This window comes from Rhipicephalus sanguineus, chromosome 11 (genome assembly GCF_013339695.2).
Source record: "Rhipicephalus sanguineus isolate Rsan-2018 chromosome 11, BIME_Rsan_1.4, whole genome shotgun sequence".
NCBI lineage: Eukaryota > Metazoa > Arthropoda > Arachnida > Ixodida > Ixodidae > Rhipicephalus > Rhipicephalus sanguineus.
The window spans coordinates 68,554,294-68,562,600 of NC_051186.1; positions in this window are offsets into that span (position 1 = coordinate 68,554,294).

The following is an 8,307-nucleotide window of genomic DNA, read 5'->3' on the forward strand; positions in this document are numbered from 1 at the left end:
GGGCAGTATGGGAGCGGCAGCCGCGAGCGCGCCCATGGTAGAAGAGAACGATGGACACGGGCGTGCTCGCGGCTGGCGCACAGCGGCCGCGTCGGGCAGTCGCGGCCGAGGCTTGGAAGAGTAAGGACGCGTTCCTATGTGTCTCGGCTTCGTCTCTGAGGGGTTGTGGGCTAGCCGCCGGCCAGAACCCTACAGCATATACAGTAACACCAGTCTGAATGAGGGCGCCTCGAAGTCAGTGCCACCTACCACGGGAGCAGGGTTTTGACACTTTTTGTACAGGTGAGCGCCATATTGGGTTGAAGTCGTTGACGGTGACGCCACCTCTTCTTAAGGCGGCGTGCAAACATGATGATAGACAGGCGCGTGAAACGGCAGAAATAAAACCAACTTAGACATTATATTCGAGGCGTCTGCCATAGCGTGCGTCTTCGTGCTCCGAAAAAACATGGCGCTTCGGTCGAAGTTGTTGCCACCCTAATTCTTGCCTACATGAGTACTCCTTGATCCTAGCGCTAGACAACTTCGCTGTAACAGTAATCAGGACAAAAGATTGCTGAGGTTTGCATGAAGTTTCACAACAACAAAAAAAAATTGGCAGATCCAACGCATTGTGGGAATAAAACTTCACGCGAAGCACTCAGCGGGTAGCATCCTATAGATGGATGGATGCAACACTTTATTTAAAACCCGGAGGTGCACGACTCAGCGCGCAGCGGGCCACTCCCACGTTTGGGACAGTCAGGCCAAGCCCGACCACCGCATTGTGGGCCCTCTGGACAGCCCACAGTTGAGCCCCGGCGTCGGGGCTCTTGGTAGTGGATTGATTGACATCAATATAATATTTAACTATAGCATCCATAGATGTTATAGTTGCCCTATAGTTACTCTAACGATAGCATCTATAGATGATATGTTACTCTACCATCTATAGATGCTGGGGTAACTTTCCTATTGGAATGTGACCCACGCAATAAAGTTTATACTATAGGAATGTTATCCTACAGACGTTATAGGAAAAATCCACCTTCTACGTGGCCAATCCTCTGCTTTGCGTATGAGCCATGGTCAACGGACGACCACGACGACGACAACATTTTATTATCTATTACTAATAAAAAAAAAGATCTTCGTTTCTTTTTATATGCATTTGACCGAGCGCCAGAATTTCCCATATAATTCGTAATGTTTCTATTCAATACCCTCCCTTACTCTAAAGTTCTATACCATTTTATAAAACCACACAATTCTTGGCCAATACGTGCAGTGGGTGTGAGCCACGATTATATGTGAACAAGAACAAGAACAACGACAAACGAAAACAGAACAGAGAAGTAGCTGAATCGCCCCGCGCTTGCACCGGCTCGCAATTCGGCTGTCGGGGATCGTGAATTGTGGCGCACCGTGTATGGACGCTGCCGGAACATCAGCGTCTGTGACGCTGCTCTTTATTTGTATTATTTTGTTTTGCTAAGAATGCTAACACGTCTCTCGAACCATTTGTGCCACCCGATCGTTGAAAATGCTGACAGAGGAAATCTCGTTTTCATCTGCGCCTTGCGTGCAATATTGAACACGAGTTTGTTACAGCTTTCTTGCTTGATTTTTTGTGTTTCTTCACTTGCTTGCAGGCTTAATATTGCTTGTTTTTGCTTGCTTTCTTGTTTATTGTATTTTGGCTTGTTTGTTTGCTTGCTTTTTGTTTGTTTGTTTGCTTGCTTTCTCGTTTGTTTGCTCGTTTGTTTGTCCTGTCAAATCCCAAGAATTCTGAACACGTAGAATGGTCGCACCGGGTAGGAATACGTGTTTCTTCAATACCCTGAATCTTCCAAAGGAAGTTTTGAGCGTCACGTTCTTGTGTTTTTTAAAGTGCGGAGCCCTTTAGGAGCCCGGGATGTCGTACGCTAAGGTATGCTGTCATCGTAAGCTGTCATCTCATATCGTCGCTTGGCGTCACGAGCCAAACCATGTATAACATAGCCGTGTATAGTACAATATAGCAAGGGGGTGAGAAAAGGAAGTGAGGGTAAGGAGGATTGATGTGGGGATGAGGAGGAGGGAAACGAGAATGGCAGAGCGCGCTTCTGCATCACAACTGAAAAAGCGCAAAAAGAAAACGTGGGTGGCAACGCAACTTTAATGTTCCCGCTCCAATCGCCATGACGTCATAGATATTGACGGCATCTTCTAGGACCTACGTCGTTCCTAATCGACAAAATTTAAGTACATTGTCCTCTGAGGGGACCAAGGACTTAACGTACCAAGTTTCAGGAAATTTTGTTGGGCCAATGCCGCCAAAATATAAAAGAATGCACTTTGACATGAGCGACGCCACGCGCGGGGATTTCGGCGCGAAATTTAAAAAATCAGACTTTGACCTTGATTTTCTCCTCTATTAAAGCTACGATGGTGAAATTAACGACATTAGAGTTCGCAGATTATAGCTTATCAATCTAAACCGATTCATCGTTTCCCTTTAGTGTCTCTTTAAAAACAGTGTTGCTGCTACACTATCAACGCTGTCTGATTGGCAGATAGCGCCGCCGCGTGTTTCCACATGCTAAATAGTGCAATAGCGAAACTACCAGACACCGTCACACGCGGGATAGTCGCGTTACCTGAGCTGAAACGTCATTCATTACGTATAATATAATATAATATCTGGGGTTTTACGTCCCAAAACCACGATATGATTATGAGAGACGCCGTAGTGGAGGGCTCCGGAAATTTAGACCATCTGGTGTTCTTTAACGTGCACCTAAATCTAAGTACACAGGCCTCTACCATTTCGCCTCCATCGAAATGCGACCGCCGCGGCCGGGATCGAACCCGCGACCTTCGGGTCGCCGAGCACTATAACCGCTATACCACCGCGGCGGACGTCATTCATTACGTCATAGGTAGAACGGCACGTTCCTGTCGACTGTGGACCTGGTAGCGGTGATGCTGGCAAAACAGTGAGAACCGCGACGCGGCACGCGTCGCGATTCTCACCGCGGACCCAGTGGGTGAAGAAGAGGACGAAGAGAGCGCGTGCCGACCGAGTTATTGCGTCCGCTGTGTCTGCAGTGAGTTATTGCGTCCGCACTGTGTCCGCAGTGAGAACCGCGACGCGGCACGCGTCGCGGTTCTCATCGCGGACACAGCGGACACGGTGGCATGGGCCAACCGCTGACACTGGCAAGACAGCGATACTTATGGAACGTCAGACAGAACTTTTCCCTTTTAACAGCGGTGCTGTTTAAGCTCGGATAAACTCTGTCGGTCTTGTAAAAAGACTGCCATCACCATGAACGCAATAACTCGGCCGACACTCGCTCTCTTCGTCCTCTTCTTCACCTCTTGCTTCACCCCCATAACACGTGCGCCGATTTGTCCGGCGTGGGATGCAATAACTCTGATAAGCGAGAGAACGAGTACAGAGGGGGTGAAAGAGATTGAAAACATAGGAAGCGAGAAATAGAGAGAAAGAGGGAGAATCAGAAAGAAATAGAAAGAAACGAATACGAAAAAGAAAAAAGAACAGAGAGAAAGAGAAAGAAAGAGAAGAAGAATGAAAGAGAGAAATAAAGAGAAACAAAGAAGGCCGCCCCCAGCTCCACTCTTCTTCCTTCAGGCTTTGCACCACTAGGGCGAAGCTGTCTTAACTTTTAATCATTCAAATTTTAGCGGTGGCACGACGTCACACGTGACGCCTCTACTCATACCACGTGACTCTCCCGCATGAGACGGCGACTGGAAATTCCGCTATATACTGCGCTGTTTAGGATGTGGGCCGCACGCGGCACCGCCATTCCTGAGCATGCGCAGATAGCCATTCCGTCTAAATCCTTTTTGCGCCACAGTGCGTCCTTTCAGTCGGTAGTAATCGTTTGTGCCGTCTCTTTCTCTTCTCTTGTGGCCGTGTGCCCACGCCTTACCTTCTTCTAATCCCCCCTTGAGATTAAAACTACGCGTAATTTGAGCCTGGCATGCGAGTTATTTTTTCTATTCATTCAAGACATGTAAACATGTGTACAAGTTAGTAGAGACTGTTTGAATTGGTGTTCATTCATTGTCTTCTTTTTGGTAGATACTCTAAGCACAGCAAGCTATAACTTACAAGCTAATAAGCACCTATGTATTACAAAACTGAATGTATATGTGTATATGTATGTATTTATATGATCGTCTTTGTTTCCTTTCCTCTTAGCCGACCTGTGCATTCTTTCTTGCATATGACAGAACGCTTGTTACTGCCGATCCACTAGTTTCTTAATATTTCTGCCTTCACCGCTGGATATCCGCCTCGTTTCTGGCGCCAATGCAAGTATAGACGTCCCCGGGCCCTGCCGGGAATGGCGGCGACAGCGGCGGCGGTCTCCAGGAAGCGCACTAGGCTCCATAGTGCTACGGACAACGACGAAACCAGTGTCTACTCGCTCAGCAGTGAGGACTGGTCCGATGACGACTTTCAGCTCGTACGACGCCGTAAGGCGAAGCGAAGAATCACCGGGCCTCCCCTGTCTTCAGGCAAGTCAACTCTGAAATCTATTCGGGAGACCGCAGTCAGTACGATTATTTTCGTACCAGAACTCGCTACCGATAATCTGAGACAACTCAACAGACAGTCAGTCTCGGTGCTTCTCGAAGCGGCGGTGCCAAATGAAGTAAGGGACGTGAGAGTCAACACACGCAAAAATGTCCTGGCTGTCGACGTTGCACATGAGACTGCACTGAGCACATTGAGCAAAATTACGGAACTTGATGGCATAAAGGTTCGCTCGTACATCCCATGGCCAGTGATACCACTACTGGTGTCATTTACGATGTGGACGTCTCTGTTTCCAGCACAGACTTGCCCAGTCTGGTGAAGCCGACAGTAGATGGCATCCCTATAATACACATGTCGCGCATGGGCACATCTCGCTGTATAAAACTAACATTCAAGGGTGAATCTCTGCCCTCGCATGTCAAGGTAGGCCACTTTCGGCATCCTGTACGACCGTTCATCCCAAGGCCACTCCAATGCCGCAAATGTATGAGGTTTGGACACGTGAGCGCCGTGTGTCAGAGCACGATCATTTGCTCGCGCTGCGCCGAACCACACGCTGCAGACTCCTGTGATGCCACGGTCCTCAAGTGCCGCAATTGCCTCGGGTCCCATGACGCTTCGTCAAATGAGTGCCCCAAGAAACAGAAGGAAAACGAAATCCTTAAACAGATGGTGCGAGACCGCTCGTCTCGTCGGAAGCTGTTGCTGTCGTCACAAAGCGACGCTCCCGACGCCGTAGAGGTTCAAGGAACTCTGTGAAGCGCAGTTCACAGGTGACACCTCATCCTCTGCTTCCTAGGCTAGACACGCCCGAGTCGACTTCTGAGGACAAGACCGCACCAGAGCACATGGACACTGAAGCATGGCCGCCATTGCCAAAGCTGCATCGAGATTCACAGCCAGAACCACAGCCAGAACCACAGCCACAGCCAAAGCCACAGCACCATACACAGCGACTCCAATGGTCGCAGCAGACACAGACTGAGTCAACGACAGCGCTGGTTCCCCACGACTTGCCCGAGAAAGACAAGGACATTGCTGCGATGCTTCGCTCTCTTCTGAACACCATATTCATGCTTTTGAATAAGCTGAACACTTCGACTGCCCGAGCTGCCCTGCAAATGCTGGAGGTTCTCGATCCAGTGTTTTCAGCGCTGCAGTAATCACAACGGCTCGCCCACGGCCCTCTCAAAGGCCGCGATTCCCCAATGGAATATCAGAGCGCTGATGTAATGTAGGTCAGCCTCAGCCTCAGTGACTGATTGTACCCCTTTGCACGTGCAGTGCTCTCCTTCTCTCTCTATCTCTTTCTCTTTCTATTCCCCGTTCCCTTATCCACAGTGCAGGGTAGCAAACCGGACGTTCTTCTGGTTAACCTCCCTGCCTTTCCTCTTCTCTTTCTCTCTCTCTCTTCTTGCATATTGTATTGGACCGGCCACTTGCCACTTTAGGATATTGGTCCAAATAATCCTTGTATATGCAATTTCCGGATAATGAAAATGACGTTCCACTGATTGATTGATTGATTGATTGATTGATTGATTGATTGATTGATTGATTGATTGATTGATTGATTGATTGATTGATTGATTGATTGATTGACGAATACATACCAACAAGTTGAAATTGCGTAGTTTTATACCGTAATTAATTCCGCTTGCATTTTCTCCCAATTCTCAAGTGACTAAGAGTGCAACACCCAGTAGCATAGCCAAAAATTTTTTTCGCGGGGTGGGGAGTGTTCAAGGGTTCAACTATACTTAATGTATATTCGTGCGTGCGTTTGTAAGTGTGTGTATCTATGCACATGCAAAACTGAAAATTTTCCGGGAGGGGGGGGGGGAGTTGAACCCCCCAAACGCCCCCCCCCCCCCTCCTGTACACGCCACTGGTAACACCATTCCCTCTCTATTTTGAAACTTATGCGGAGCAGCGGGGATTTTTTGTTGATTAAATTTGTTTAAAGAAAGCCGGAATTATGTTGCTCGCAATGAAACTAAACTCGTGTAAAACTAATAAGTTTATTACGCGTACCGAATTTCTAATTCTGCAGAATAGGGAACAGGTAACACATGCTTCACGATTGATTACGCTCGCTCTTGGTGGCGCGTCTTGCCCAACTACCATTTCTCCTCGATCTATGATAACACGGCATACCCGCTTCTTCGTGGCAGCAAACAACCTGCCTAAATTAGCGACAAACACTACTGACTCCCGCTGCCGACAAACTGGCTCGCCTCGTGTCAACATTATCCCCGCCTGCACATGTCGCGCGAATCATTTGCATACCAGTCGCGCGAGGCACGGAAACACGAGTGCAAAAGCCCTCGTGCAGCCCCACAATGTGCTCGTCTTTGTCCCGGTGTACAAACGGAACGAACGGGCTCTGCCGTCGCCCACTGCCCTTCGATTTCCGATTGAGTCCACGGCACGTGGGTTTAGTTCGATCTTTCGTTCTCGTGACCTTCGAGACTGGAGAGCTATAGAAACGATGAGCGCCATTCAAGGGCTCTGTTAATGGTACCCAGTTCACTTGCATAATTTATTTAACCTGTAAGTACCCTTTACAGGGCATTGGATAAGGGGCAGTGGAGAGAGGGGGTGAGAAATGAAGGACGTATTAAACGAATACAACATCTGACGGGAGGGTAACAGCATTTAAGTCAAATACACGCTCAAGGTAGTATAAGAAAAGAGCGCAATTTCAATCAGTCATGTTTGGTAAAACGATAACATTTACATAAGATTGAAACAAATAGACACTGCTAACACACACGGAGAAGGAGCAAGAGCAAGTACCATGAGGAACAAAATCGTAATCATTACATTTACTCGAGAATATTTACATCTTAAAACAAAACGTACGAACCTTTACCCAAACACAGTTTCTTGAACAGCATCGAATAAGAAACCTTGTTAAAGACTCTCTAGATATAACCAGAATACGTTTAAGAATGACACTTCGAAGATTTACTATTACATTCTTAGTGACCATCGGAATTTATACGGGTTACTGCTGCCAGTCTTGCGGATTATGGCTGCTGAATTGGTGCTGCTTATTCGAGAATACTGATAGATGGTACTGATAGTATGCGTCATAAATAGTTCTGCCATGCTTCTTACTTTTCATCTCCTTCAAGACAACGCCAGTTACCTGACAGGCACGGACTAGGCAGCCTTTGTTCTTTTTTCTGTTTTTTTGCGTAATCAGAGGAACAAAACATACCAAATGCAAGTTTGTACAATCGTTAAACAGCTGCATGCCAACCGTACAATCAAAACAATCGACTGAGAAAAAAGAGAATAATAAGAAGATAGTTTTCCACTTGGAGTCGTTTTACACAAATGCATGAGGGCCAGCGTGACCTCTCTGTATTCAATACGCAGCCCATACCGACATTGAAAAGAGGGCATATTGTAAAAAGTCAGCGCTAACAGGACGGAACACAAGAATAGAAGGACACCGTACAACTACTATTCTCGTAGTGTGTCCTTCTTCTATTGTGTTCCGTCCTGTTTGCTCTTACATTTTACAACATGCATCAATTCCAACTCGCCCATCTCTCTATCTTACTGAAAAGAGAGACATGCGTCAAGTGTTCACATACTGTAGATTGAGAATGTGTTCCCTATATGAATTGTATCATCGACGTGTACATATAAGGCGTTCGCAGTCAATGCTAAGGCGCCAATGTCAAGCCACCATGGCGCCATGGTCCCTTATATCGACGCTGTATTGGCAGTGTTACTGTACTACATGCTCCCGACGGAGC